General features: G+C 40.6%; 1 non-coding gene across 1 annotated transcript; it reads right to left on the minus strand.

The window, feature by feature from the left end:
* Positions 1-11757: 11757 nt before the first annotated feature.
* On the minus strand, positions 11758-11830 carry TRNAG-UCC (transfer RNA glycine (anticodon UCC)). Its single transcript has one exon. It is a non-coding gene; the product is annotated as a tRNA-Gly (tRNA).
* Between the last annotated feature and the right edge of the window lie 3268 nt (positions 11831-15098).

Below are 15098 nucleotides of genomic sequence, written 5' to 3' on the forward strand. Positions count from 1 at the left end.
CATGGCATGGCCAGATTTTTCATAGCTGAAAATTGTATTTAACAAAGTAGAAAGCCCAGTTTAAAAAATAAAGAAAAAAACAGCAGCATACAGGTAGACTGGAATATTGGTCTTCAGAGGTAGTAGCCTCTTAAAGCAGTCCCCATCCACTCTAGCTGCCAGGGATCTCTTCAATATGCCTCCATTCCTTTGGTTGCAGGTGACAGGAAAGCAACATGATCAGTATAGATTGGACAGATGAGGGCATTTACCAGCTCCTGAAATGACAGTGGAAATATAGTTCATGTGAAAGTTGCTCAGTCGTGTCTCTTTGCGACCCCGTGGACTGTAGCCCACCAGGATCCTCTGTCCATGGGATTCTCCAGGCAAGAATACTGGAGTGGGTTGCCATTTCCTTCTCCAGGGGATCTTCCCAACCCTGGGATCGAACCCAGGTCTCCCGCATTGCAGGCTGATTCTTTACCATCTGAGCTACCAGGGAAGTACAGAAATATAGCTAGGTCTCAGGAATGAATGGAAACTGGGATGTGCTAAATCAGGGCTGTACTGGTTCTCAAGGGCTGATCATTCAATTTTCAGGAATTTTGTGAACACAACCACTGTTAAAAATTAAATTATATAAACTTGTGAAAAAACTGAATTAAACACAAAGGTGGTAAATTCTTAAAACTCATCACTTCCTGATAATTTTACTGCTCTTTGCTATTATCTCTGCTCTTGACATTCTTTACATCTATTCTTTGTGTCTGGTGGAAACAGTATAGAATGGTGTGCTATTGCTCATCCCTTTCCAACTCTGTTTTTCTGTGATGTTAAGTTCGAGGCTTGAAATTGGGAGCCTTTGCACCATAGAAATTCTCAAATGCTACAAATCTGGGCTTCATCTACTGCTTGTTGTTTGTCTAAAATCTAGACTGAAGGATATGCAAATTAAATTTAACAGTAAGTCACATTTGTAGTTGTTACATTGTGAATGGCATTCAAAAAAATGAGAATATAATTCCTCCCATTTTTGAAAACTATTCTCTGTGGTCTTTGATCTAGGACAGATCTGCACATGGTCACTTACTTGGAACATATATCATTAGTTGTGCCTAGCTGGTAGGAATGTCATTGTTTTTATTTATTTAAAATTAAAAAAAATTTTGTTATTATTATTTTTTGGCCATGCTGCGAGGCATGCAGGATCTTCATTCCCCCACCAGGGAAATCAAACTGGTGCCCCTGGCAGTGGAAGCGCAGAGCAGTAACCACTGGGCAGCCAGGGATTTCCTAGAACTTTGTTTTTATTGCCTGTGTTTCATTTGGAGGAGAGACAACCATTATCCTCTCCACTATACTGCACTGCTTTTCTTGTTTGTGGGAGAGAGATTTGCATTGTCTTGGTGCCTCTCAAATCACACCATTATACAAGTATATAATACCACACCATTATATGTGTCTGTGTGTGTGTTTATCCTCATTTGGGTTCCCCTAGTGGCTCAGACAGTAAAGAATCTGCCTGCAATGTGAGAGACCTGGGTTTGATCCTTGCGTCAGGAAGATCCCCTGGAAAAGGGAATGGCAACCCACTCCAGTATTCTTGCCTGGAGAATTCCGTGGACAGGGAAACCTGGCAGGTTACAGTCCATGGAGTCACAAACAGTGAGACACGACTTTTGCTCATTTACACCATAAACATTTAAAATAATCTCATTTAATTCTTAAAAATAAACGCTTTTCTTAGAAGTGTATTGCTTTTCTTGTTGGTAAGAGGGAGACTTGCAGGTTATCTTGAAAAGAAAGTGAAAGTGTTAGTTCAGTCGCTCAGTTGTGTTTGACTGTTTGCAACCCCATGAATCGCAGCACACCAGGCCTCCCTGTCCATCACCAACTCCCGGAGTTCACCCAAACTCATGTGCGTCAAGTTGGTGATGCCATCCAGCCATCTCATCCTCTGTCATCTCCTTCTCCTCCTGCCCCCATTCTCTCCCAGCATCAGGGTCTTTTCCAATTAGTCAACTCTTTGCACGAGGTGGCCAAAGTACTGGAGTTTCAGCCTCAGCATCAGTCCTTCCAATGAACACCCAGGATTGATTTCCTTTAGGATGGACTGGTTGGACCTCCTTGCAGTCCAAGGGACTCTCAAGAGTCCTCTCCAACACCACAGTTCAAAAGCATCAATTCTTCTGCGCTCAGGTTTCTTCACGATCCATCTCTCACATCCACACATGACCACTGGAAAACCATAGCCTTGACTAGACGGATCTTTGCTGGCAAAGCAATATCTCTGCTTTTTAACATGCTATCTAGGTTGGTCGTAACTTTCCCTCCAAGGAGTAAGCATCTTTTAATTTTATGGCTGCAGTCACCATCTGCAGTGATTTTGGAGCCCAAAAAGTGTTAGTTGGTGGCCCTCAAATTCCAAGCCAGTATCTACCACCAAAGAGTCAGATAGCAAACTTGATGTGTGTATATTTGCTCTCCTTCAGAACCTTTGGCCTACAGTCTTTATTATCACTGTTTTCTACTGATGCTAGTAGACAGTCTTGGCCCTCTTTCCCAACTTAGGTCATGAGGAGAGTAGTTCATGAAGTTCTTGTTCAGAATCCTGCTTACAGATAATATTATCTGTGAAACTCCTTGAAGGAGAGCACTTCTGCTGGGATGGTATGAGTTCTCCACGGATTGTCCCAGCTGGTAGGGTGAGGCAGGACAGGGCGGGGGGTTGATCCTATGCAGGTCAAGCAACCCAGGACTACTGAAGGGAAGGGGTCACTGAACCCATTACTCTGCTAAGAGATCAACCCAATCAATCCTAAAGGAAATCAGTCCTGAATATTTGTTGGAAGGACTGATGCTGAACCTGAAGCTCCAATACTTTGGCTACCTGATGCAAAGAGTGAACTCATTAGAAAAGACCCTGATGCTGGGAAAGATTGAAGGCAGGAGGAGAATGGGATGACAGAGGATGAGATGGTTGGATGGTATCACCAATTCAATTGACATGAGTTTGAGCAAGCTCTGGGAGAGGGTGAAGGATAGGGAACCTGGCATGCCGCAGTCCATGGGGTCACAAAGAGATGGACATGACTGATCAACTGAACAATTATAACTCTACCTTCACACTGTTTCACCGAAACCATTTTAAGGGCAGCATACAAAAGGAAGACTTTAAAAAAATATAATTGTGTTGAAGTATACATTCCAATACTTTATCTCACTCTTTCCTTCTATACTGAAAGTTGATTTCTTCTTACTCAGTTTTCCATGCATAAGCAAAAAAAAAAAAAAAATCATTTTGTTTTAGATATGGAAGCTTTCTAAAACTCTCCATTTATCTTCTCTTCTGAGTAAGACTTCTTTTTTTTTTTAAATAAAAACTTTTTAAATATCTCCCACAATGATTTCAAGGCACCACTTTTCAGACATTTGGTTTTTGGTTTTACGAGAAGTTGCTCAGTTGTGTCTGACTCTTTGTGACTGCAGCATGCCATGCTTCCCTGTCCATCACCAACTCCCCGACCTTACTCAAACTCATGTCCATCGAGTCAGTGATGCTATCCAACCATCTTGTCCTCTGTCGTCCCCTTCTCCTCCTGCCTTCAATCTTTCCCAGCATCAGGTGGGAAATTTTCAAATGAGTCAGTTCTTTGCATCAGGTGGCCAAAATATTGGAGCTTCAGGTTCAGCATCAGTCCTTCCAATAAATATTCATTTCCTTTAGGATTGACTGCTTTGATCTCCTTGCAGTCCAAGGGACTCTCAAGATACTTCCCCAATACCACAGTTCAAAAGCATAAATTCTTTGGCATTCAACTTTGTTTATAGTCCAACTCTCACATCCATTCATGACTATTGGAAAAAACATAGCTTTGACTAGATGGACCTTTGTTGGCAAAGTAATGTCTCTGCTTTTTAATATGCTGTCTAGGTTTGTCATAGCTTTTCTTTCAAGGAGCAAAAGTGTTTTAATTTCATGGCTACAGTCACCATCTGCAGTGATTTTGGAGCCAAAGAAAATAAAATCTGTCACTGTTCCCAGTGTTTCCCTCTCTATTTGCCTTGAAGTGATGGGGCCAGATGCCATGATCTTCGTTTTTTGAATGTTGAGTTTTAAGCCAGCTTTTTCACTGTCCTCTTTCACTTTCATCAAGAGGCTCTTCAGTTCCTCTTTGCTTTCTGTCCTAAGGGTGGTGTCATCTGCATATCTGAGGTTATTGATGTTTCTCCTGGCAATCTTGATTCCAGCTTGTGCTTCATCCAGCCTGGCATTCTGCATGATGTACTCTGCATATAGGCTAAATAAGCAAGGTGACAATATACAACCATGACGTACTACTTTCCCAATTTGGAACCAATTCATTGTTCCATGTCTGGTTGCTTCTTGACTTGCATGCATGTTTCTCAGGAGGCAGGTAAGGTGGTCTGGTATTCCCATCTCTTTAAGAATTTTCCATAGTTTGTTGTGATCCGCACAGTCAAAGGCTTTGGCATAGTCAATAAAGCAGAAGCAGATGTCTTTCTGGAACTCTCTTGCTTTTTCTATGATCCAACAGGTGTTGACAATTTGATCTCTGTTCCTCTGCCTTTTCTAAATTCAGCCTGAACATCTGGAAGCTCTAGGTTCATGTGCTATTGAAGCCTCCTTTGGAGAATTTTGAACCTTACTTTGCTAGTGTGTAAGATGAGTGCAATTGTATAGTAGCTTGAACATTCTTTGGCATTGCCTTTCTTTGGGATTGGAATGAAAACTGACCTTTTCCCTTACTGTAGCTATTGCTCAGTTTTCCAAGTTTGCTGGCATATTGAGTGCGGAAATTTCACAGCATCCTCTTTTAGGATTTGAAATAACTCAGCTGGAATTCCATCACCTCCACTAACTTTGTTTGTAGTGATGCTTCCTAACCACCCCACCCCCACCCCCACCCCCATTGACTTTGCATTCCAGGATGCCTGGCTCTAGGTGAGTGTTCACACCACCATGGTTATCTGGGTCATTAAGATCTTTTGTGTATAGAACTTCTGTGTATTCTTGCCACCTTTTCTTAATATCTTCTGCTTCTCTTAGGTCCATACCATCTCTGTCCTTTATTGTACCCATCTTTGCATGAAATGTCCCCTTGGTATCTCTAACTTACTTTAAGAGATCTCTAGTCTTTCCCATTCTATTGTTTTCCTCTATTTTGTTGCACTGATCACCGAATAAGGCTTTCTTATCTCCCCTTGTTATTCTTTGGAACTCTGCATTCAGATGAGTATATCTTTCCTTTTCTACTTTGCTTTTAGCTTCTCTTCTTTTCTCGGGTATTTGTAAGGCTTCCTCAGGCAACCATTTTGCCTTTCTGCATTTCTTTTTCTTGGGGACGGTCTTCACCACTGCCTCCTGTACAATGTCATGAACTTCTGTCCTTTCAGCCTTTGTGACAAAGGGCAGCTCTAATTTTTCATAAGTTTTTTAAGAAAAGATTTGGCCTCAGTGAAACTTTTGTACTTTCTTCCTTGCTGATTTCTCCCTTCTCTGAATTTTAGAAAGTTTGTGGTTAGTGCTCCATGGTTTGTTTCTCTTTGTTTCTTGTGTGGAGTTCTTTTCTACCCTCAAGCAAAGTATAAGTTATGGGAGGCAAGGATAATAATGTTACTTTTCTGTCCCTTAACATCTGCTAAAGTGCCAGAAAAGTAGTTAACATTCAAAATGACCCTGTTGATTTGCTGGCTTATTGGCTGCCAGCTGTAAGAACTCGTCTTCCTTCTAGTGTCTGGACACTTCTGACATGCCACTTTTCATGTACTGACAATGAGAGAAATCAAATGAAAAAGCTTATTAGAATTGTGGACAAAGAAAGGGTGTCTTAGCTCTGAGTGATATTCTGAAATACCTCTTCTGAATGAAATTCTTGACTATTAGATATGAATGTTTAACATCTGTTTTTTCTACTCACAAGTTCCCTCAACTCCTGTCACTACTATTTGGTCGTTACCATTGTGGACAAAGAACGTTGCCTGACATTCCAGTAAAGTGATTGTTGCCAACCATCAAGATATAAAAAAGAAAAAAAAGTAAGAAAAAGACTTCCTTAGCAATCTACTGGTTAAAACTCCATGCTTCCATTGCAGGGGGTGAGGGTTTGATCCCTGGCCTGGGAAGTAAGATCTTACATGCTGCACAGTGTGGCCAAAAGTTAAAAAAAAAAAAAATTAGCTACTGCAGCTTCCAGCCCTCCCCACTCCCACCATCGTGCCATGAGGGGAGATCAGGATGGAAAAAAACCAGAGTACTGGCCCTATATAGTAAAGATGCCTATCAAAGGAATAATTTCAATGAGCGCAGACTCTTGCAACTTCCCATACATAGAAAAGCACTAAAATCTTTAACTTGAAATGTCTGCTTTTTTGTGATTAGCAGTCATCTTTTGATATTTGACTACAGGTTTGTTTGTTTCAGCAAAAACTCCTATATATCCTAGTTTTCCCTTAACATCTTTGAAACAGGTACTCAGAGCTATGTAAAAGCCTGTCTCCTGGCCTAAAGTCCTCAGTAATGTCCCTGAATAAAACATTCTCAACTTTTAGGTTGTGTGTTTTATCAGTTGACACCATGTTTTGAATCTGCCGAGGTTCTAAATAATAAATGTCACTGTCATGGACTTCCAGGTAAATTTATCAAATTAAATTTTTTTAAATCCATGGACTAAGGACTACTTTTTACTTTATAACTCATGACTAATGAATCATTTGGCTGAGTTATGATTTTTGGTAGAGTTCAGTACAATTCAGTCACTCAGTCGTGTCGGACTCTTTGCAACACCATGGATTGCAGCACACCAGGCCTCCCTGTCCATTGCCAACTCCTGGAGTTTACTCAAACTGATGTCCATTGAGTTGGTGATGCCATCCAACCATCTTATCCTCTTGTTGTCCCCTTTTCCTCCTGCCTTCAATCTTTCCCAGCATCAGGGTCTTTTCAAATGAGTCAGTTCTTGGCATCAGGTGGCCGAAGTATTGGAGTTTCAGCTTCAGCATCAGTCCTTCTAATGAACATTCAGGACTGATTTCCTTTAGGATGGACTGGTTAGATCTCCTTGCAGTCCAAGGGACTCTCAACAGTCTTCTCCAATACCACAGTTCAAAAGCATCACTTCTTTGGTGCTCAGCTTTCTTTATAGTCCAACTGTGACAATCATATATGACTACTGGAAAAACCATAGCCTTGACCAGATGGACCTTTGTTGGCAAAGTAATGTCTCTGCTTTTAATATGCTGCCTAGGTTGGTCATAACTTTTCTTTCAAGGAACAAGCGTCTTTTAATTTCATGGCCACAGTCACCATCTGCAGTGATTTTGGAGCCCCCAGAAATAAAGTCTCTCACTGTTTCCATTGTTTTCCCATCTGTTTGCCATAAAGTGATGGGACCGGATGCCATGATCTTAGTTTTCTGAATGTTGAGTTTTAAGCCAACTTTTTTACTCTCCTCTTTCACTTTCATCAAGAAGCTCTATAGTTCTTCGCTTTCTTCTGTAAGAGTGGTGTCATCTGCATATATGAGGTTATTGATGTTTCTCCTGGCAATCTTGATTCCAGCTTGTGATTCCTCCAGCTCAGCATTTCTCATGATGTACTCTGCATATAAGTTAAATAAGCAGGGTGACAATATACAGCCTTGACATACTCCTTTCCTGACTTGGAACCAGTCTATTGTTCCATGTACAGTTCTAACTGTTGCTTCCTGACCTGCATACAGATTTCTCAGGAGGCAGGTCAGGTGGTCTGGTATTCCCACATCTTTAAGAATTTTCCACAGTTTGTTGTGGTCCACAGAGTCAAAGGCCTTGGCATAGTCAATAAAGCAGAAGTAGATATTTTTCTGGAACTTTCTTGCTTTTTCAATGATCCAGCGGATGTTGGCAGTTTGATCTCTGGTTCCTCTGCCTTTTCTAAATCCAGCTTGAACATCTGGAATCGTGGTTCATGTACTGTTGAAACCTGACTTGGAGAATTTTGAGCATTATTTTTCTTGTGTGTGAGATGAGTGCAATTGTGTGGTAGTTTAAGCATTCTTTGACATTGCCTTTCTTTGGGATTGGAATGAAAACTGACCTTTTCCCGTCCTGTGGCCACTGCTGAGTTTTCCAAACTTGCTGGCATATTGAGTGCAGCACTTTATAATTCAAGGTACACTATTTTGTTTTCAAATAGTTGAAAGGACTAAAGCATTTGCCTTCTAAAAATAATTAAAAAAAAAAAACCCATAAAGCATGGTAATACATTCAAGTGTCTAACAAGACAATTTTAAAAGAATTTTGTTTCAATAAATCTCTGTAGCTAATAACTTAATATTTGGTATTTAACAAAGTTACAAATTTCATGACAATATTCTCCTTTGTTTATAAATATAGGATATGATGGGATTTGGAAAATCAACCCAAGTGTACTGAAGCAGCATTTAAATAGATCTTTCATACCCATGAATTAGCATTTATGTGAGATAATATTGGACTTGTTCTTATGGAAAATCCAAGTTGGCCTGGGTAGCATGGGCACTAGATATAGATTTCTTTCATAGCAGGAAAACTACACTAACATTTACTAAGTGCCTACTATGGGCAGTATCCCCATAAAGCAAGTATTAATCAGATAAAATGTTGGTTTCAAAGACCCACTGAAATTAGGATATAAGGGAAGATAAGACTTTAATACCAACTGTGCGCATGCATGTGTGTGTGTGTGCTCAATTGTGTCTGACTCTTTGTGACCCCATGGATTGGAGCCTGCCAGACTCCCCTGTCTTGGAATTTTCCAGGCAAGAATACTGGAGTGGGTTTCCATTTCCTACTCCAGGGAATCTTCCCAACCCAGGGATTGAACGTGAATCTCTTGCATCTCCTGCATTGGCAGGTGGATTTTTTTTTTTTTTTTTTTTGTTAGCCACCTGGGAAGCCCCTTTATACCAATAAAGTGAAAGTGTTAGTCACTCAGTCATGTCCGGACTCTTTGCAACCCTATGGAATCTAGCCCACCAGGCTCCTCTGTCCATGGAATTCTCCGGGCCGGAATACTGGAATGGGTTGCCATGCCCTTCTCCAGGGGATCTTCCCAACCCAGGGATCAAACCTGGGTTTCCCGCATTTGCAGGCAGAATCTTGACCATCTGAGCCACAAGGAAAGCCCCAGTAAGGAAGTATTTATTGAGTATCTATTGTGTACCAAGAACTGCAGTATCACCTTACATTTGTGATTATAGATGAGCAAAGTGAAGCTCAGAGAGGTTAAGATCATTTGTTTAAAGCCAGGGTTTGTAGTCAGGTCTAACTCCAAATCTGAGCTTTCCTTTGCATCTGATTGCCTCCCATGTGACTGAAACCACTATTTCTTGTTCTGATAGGATACTTCTCCCTTTCATTCATTGGGGATGAGACTATGATCTGGGAAGGAGTATCACCCACAGATACATTGGGTGGAGAGTGAAGAGCTCAGACCTTAGCAAAGGTCAAAATATCCTATGGATGGGAATTTTAGTTCCTTGACTTACAGGAATTTTGAGTGAATTGGCATTGGTATTTCTAAGAAGTGCTTTGAGCTTTTCAGATGAAAGGCTTTAGGTAAGTATTAACTGTGGCTATTAGAGACTGGCATGGAATTTTATATGAAGAAGAGTGCTTACTAATTAAAAGATAGCTAGTCATTTGGAGATTTGTTTTCTAGTTTAATCTCTTATTGGTTCTATAATAAGGGCTAGAAAAGTGCCTAAAGTTTTATTACAAAGACTCAAAAGCTAAGTTTGCATGTTCTGGATGATAGACTTTCGGTGCTTAAAATAATAATAATAATAGTAATTATAATAAATCCTGTTTACACCTTGTCTTTGCTTGAAGGGCTTCAGAGTCTCTACAAACTTTAGCCTTTAGTAACTATATTTGTTCACTGGCCTATGACTTATCTGAACATCTGAGAACACTTTAGCAATAATAGGAACTGACAGGACCACAGAATTAATTCGACATCGTCTCCATTTGGAGCATACCTGTCGGGCAGAAGAGAGGAAAGCTGAATTTTTTTTATGTAGCTTGGGTGGCCACAAATCTTCTAACTCCTTTTATCTTCCTAGCCAATCATGGATCAGCCCTGGAGGGTATTATTATAAAGTCCCCCAGGTTAATGTTTCCCTTTGTCTATTGTTTATTTTTAAATGACCCAGGCAGTGGCTCAGAAAGGAATGCAATTCTCATAAAACATTTTCCCACATTAAACAATTAAAAATTATTTGGGGGTTGGGGAAGAGAGAGAGGGAAAGCAAGAGAAGGAACTTGGAGTTTTAGAGAAACTACTGTAGAAACTTGATTGGTATTTTTCTTTTGTGGTTACAAATAGAAAGTCAAGGACATGTTAAGCGCCATGGCCAAGGTCATAGAGTAGATGGGAGTCACTGAACAGGGACAGATATGGACTGATTGGGTCATGATGTGCAATAGTACATGCTTTGTTAAAAGCCATAATTTGATATTTATTCTGAGACCCTGGCTTCAAAGACTATCCATAGATACTATCTGCCACCCTCTTCTTTCTCTCAGCTGTTTCCACTCCCTCTTCTTTTAATTCTCACTTTCATTATTTAAAAAGGCAGAGGGCTCCTCAGTTACCTCCCCAGTTCATCCATGCTATTAATTAAGTAATGATTAATTGTTGCACACATCTAATTAATTAATTAATTAATGTAGCTGCTGTAATCATCTCACCCCCAAATATACTGGCTTAAACCCGATAGACTTGTTCTCTTGCTGATGTAAAGTCTGAAACAGATGTCCTGACTGATAAGGTTGCAAACTCCAAGCAGTGATGTAGGAACTTGAGCAACTTTGTCTTGTGGCTTCACCATCTTCAACATGTGGCTTCCAAAGTCACTGAGCATGAGTACCCATCCTCAAGACTGGAAAATAGCATGGAGGAACACAGCTGGAAGGTCTTCATGTGCCTGGTCTAGGAAAGGCCAACATCATTTTGTTTTCCATTAGTTTGGCTACAATTTGGTCACATGGCCACACCTATTTGCAAGGGAGTCTAGAGAATGCAGTGTGTTGCATGTTCAGGAAAAAGAAATGGGATTGTTATCTGACTAGAGTGCCTGGCTTAGGCACTTTCTCTTGCTTTAATTCTGGGGTTTCTTCTCATCAGTTCTTCAAAGATTCCTTCTGTTCCTCTTCTTATGTCCTCTCAGGAGAAAGTATAATCAACTTGCCTTAATTTACTTTTTTTCTTATTTATTTATTTAGTATTTATTTACTAATTAAATTGTAGTATTCAACCATCACCACAATTCATCTCCGTAACTTTTTTATCTTGCAAAACTACAACTCTGTACCCATTAGACAATAACCCCCTCCATTCTTCCCTCCCCCCAGCCCCTGGCCACCACCCCTTTCCTTTCCATCTATATGAACTTATCTTTTTTTCTTAACATTCTATAAAACATCACACTAATGGCATTATGCTAATTAGATCAGATGAACAGGAAGTAGCATCACCCATCGCCCCAAACGGGCTTTAGGCTGATGCTGCCCCTTAATCTCCAGGTGAAACATAAGCTTCTGTGTATGATCTCTCAAACCCTCTCACGCTGTCTCACTGCAGTTCTGGGTCCTCAGCCACCATTTAAGTAATGCCACTTGCAAAACACTCATGAACTTGCAGAGAAATTTCTCATATAAGAATCTCATAAGCAATCTGTTGGGTTGTTTGTTTTTAAAATTTTTGGCCACACCATGAGGCATATGGGCTCTTAGTTCCCCAACCAGGGATCAAACCCATGCCCCCTGCATTGGAAGTGCAGAGTCTTAACCACTGGACCATCAGGGAAATCCTATACACAACCTGAAAGATAGGCATCATTCATGCCATTTTACCCATATGGAAACAGATCCAGAGAGAAAAGTGAGCTTCCCCAGGTCACACAGAAAATACAGGATAAAGACTTCAGTTCAAGTTTGTATAGAATGAAGGCTTCAACTCAAAGTCTATCACTCCTGTGAGTTTTTTAGAGCTCTGTTTTTTCCATCTAAACCATCAGTTGCAAGTACTTAATCCTGCTGTCTTCATTTCCCCCACGGCTCCAGCCTTTTGCCTCCTCTGTTGTTTCTGGCAAAAACTTAGAGCTCCTTCATGCCCTGCCATCATATCTTGAAATTCAAGACTTCACCAGATGGAATGGAATGCCCTGGAATGACATATGCTGCAAGGCTGAAACTGAAATGGTGAAAAGATTTGTTGACTGGTTACTTATTTCTTTTTCTCTAATGTAGGAAAAGTAATGTGTGTGCAGATTGTGGAGCCATGGGCATTACATAAATAAGCAGAAAGATAAAAAAAAAAATTATCTACCACTTAGCTAACAGTTTTTGAGTCCCAGCTAGAAAAACTTTTGTTTGGAGTTGTGAACAAGTTAAAGAATAAATGAGAGTCTCTGCTCTCAAGGAACCTTAGAATAACAAGGGAGATAAATCTAAGGTCTAGATAACGATGATAAAACATGGAAAATGATAGTGCCAGCAGGAAGCAAGAGATTCACTAATTACTTCAAATGATGACTAACAGTATACTCAGCTGGAGAGGCTGAAGATTGAGTCAATGAAGGAAGTGAAAAATCTGAACTAGTCTTTACATTCATTAAAGTAATTATTAACTTGACAATTAATCTAAGCACAACCTACTACTGGCCCACTGCTAGATATATGTCAGAGAACATAATACATACAGTCCTCCTCTTGAGGTAGCTTATTATCTAGTAAGAAGGAAAGCCACCCCACCAGTGACTACACTGTAAGTATTTAATGACAGTAAGGATAAATGTTATAAATACAAGGTGTAGAAAAAAGAAGAATAGGGAGATACAGCATGGTTTGCACCAAAGGAATAAGATTTGAATATAGTCAGAGGGGGTGTTGAAGAAGACATCGAGATAGAAGGAGGAAAGTATGAAACTACACAATTAGACAGTGTAAGCTAGGGTGGAGCGGACAGGAGGACAAGTGTTAGTACTAGCCTCCCCCTATCCCAGAGGCTCCTCGGATGTCTGGAATCTGAATTCGATTTGTTAGAAAATGAGCAAACCCATGGAGGCTGAGGCAATCAAGGAGAACATGTGTGACCCAGACGAGAATGAGGCCACATGAAGAGAAATGACACAGCCCTTATTTTGTCCATCAGATCACTCTGGTCCATGTGAGAGGCAAGGCAAGAGAAGATCAGCAGTGGAGCAGGTGGACTCACGGTACCTTTCCATGGAAATCCTTTCTATGATCCATGGCTGAAAGTCCTGTCTATTTGCTCAACTCACAGTGAGAAGTGCTAGGAGAAGGAGCTTTGAAAGTGGGTCAGAAAAGAGTGGGGAGGGATGTATCTTCACATCCATGTAAATCTGCAGATGAAAGGGGAGTGCTTCCCAGCACGTCCCAGGACAGTGCAAGGAACAGTCAAGAGGAACACTGCTGTTTGTTTTACATCTTGGACAGGACAGAAAGGAGACCTTTCTCTGGACCCTGAATGTTTTTCTTTGTCTTCCTCAGGTGGAGCAGTTTGGCTGGCCCACCTGGCTCTGTTCTGCCACAGTGGATATAGCAATTTTGAAGAGAGACTATTTACTCAGTGCAGAAAGGCACGGCCCACCAGAAGGAACATCACCAGATCTCCCTGCACAGTTAGTTCTTCCTGAATGTCTTCTTTAGCAGGATTACACCTGGCACACAGACCCTATCTACTTGCTGCCTTCCTTACAAACCCACTGGTGGGCAGAGCAGTAAGATGACTGGCCACCATCCAGATGGTTAACAATAAAGCAATTATTATGTAGCCATTAATCTTGTCAATTACACTTTAACCCAGGCAGTGTGTAAACGGAAGCTCTATCTGCTTCTATATTTTTCCTTTTCTTTCTCTGCCTCCTTTTCCCCCAGAAAATAAAAAGTGATTGCATGCTCTCATTTTCTCAACATCATTGCTGCTTCCATTTTTCCATATATGGTAACAATCACACCAATATGAAAATTCCTTTAACATAAGCATTGATTTTATCTTTCATTTTTTTGTGATTTCTAATACATGCAACACTCTAGAGGGTGAATGGGAAACTGATTTTTTTCTCGTTTTTATAAATCTATGATTCCTTTTTCACTTTGAGCTCTCCAGCTGAAGGACCAAACTACTATAAAATACCATTCTGAGTACAATAATCAGTAGAGCAGGCATGTTATTAATGCATGTTTTGTAGAATGTCTGTTTATAAGCAACTATTTCCCATTCATCTTTGTCTAGGTAGATGCCACCTAAAGACAGCCTTGTACATTTGAAACCAGTAGCAGTTACCTTTTTGGTTAAAGTTGATTAAAGAAAAAAAATGTGAAGAACAGTTCAAGAAGCAATTAGACATAGCATTGTTCAGGGCAGACGGTGAAGGGGTCAGAGTTTTTCTTCATTGCCTCCAGCCTTTCTTTTTCTCCCTTCAGTGCCCTTGACCTCTCTTTCCCCTCCTCTTTTTCCAAAACCAGTTCTAGGAAATGACCCATATCAGTTATTTATCCCTTTATGTGAATTAATGAGTCCAGAGAATGCTTAGTCCTGCTATGTTTACCCTGAAAGCCTTATCTTCACTTATGGAATGAAAGGAATTTCAGGTATCAAATCACAACTCAAAGTTCAAGTTTTCAAGTTCTGTTCACACAGAGAAAAAACAATTTCTTATTGGAAAGAGGGCAGTTTTTAGCAGGCTCCCATCCCAGAATTTAGAGGTGACTGCTCTCTGCCCTCCTCTCTTTGAAGAGACACTCTCAGAGAAGAGGGTAGGAGGTTGGGGTGGGGAGGACAAATAATAGCACAGGGAGATTTCTAACATGTTAGAAATAAGGTGTTTGAGACCATTTCCGGTGAACCCTAATGAGTTGTCAGTGAATCAGGAATGTGAAAAAGATCTGTAATGGACCCTCTTTGTCTTTGGGGCACAGCAGGAAAATCTGCAGGAGATGTCCTTGTTCAGGGCAGCCCTGCTACCTCATTCTGGCAAGAAACCCATAGTGAGATCTTGCTTACCTAAATTACTACACTGTTTCCAGAGAGGTGGGAAATTTTCCTGTTG

This window comes from Dama dama, chromosome 25 (genome assembly GCF_033118175.1).
Source record: "Dama dama isolate Ldn47 chromosome 25, ASM3311817v1, whole genome shotgun sequence".
NCBI lineage: Eukaryota > Metazoa > Chordata > Mammalia > Artiodactyla > Cervidae > Dama > Dama dama.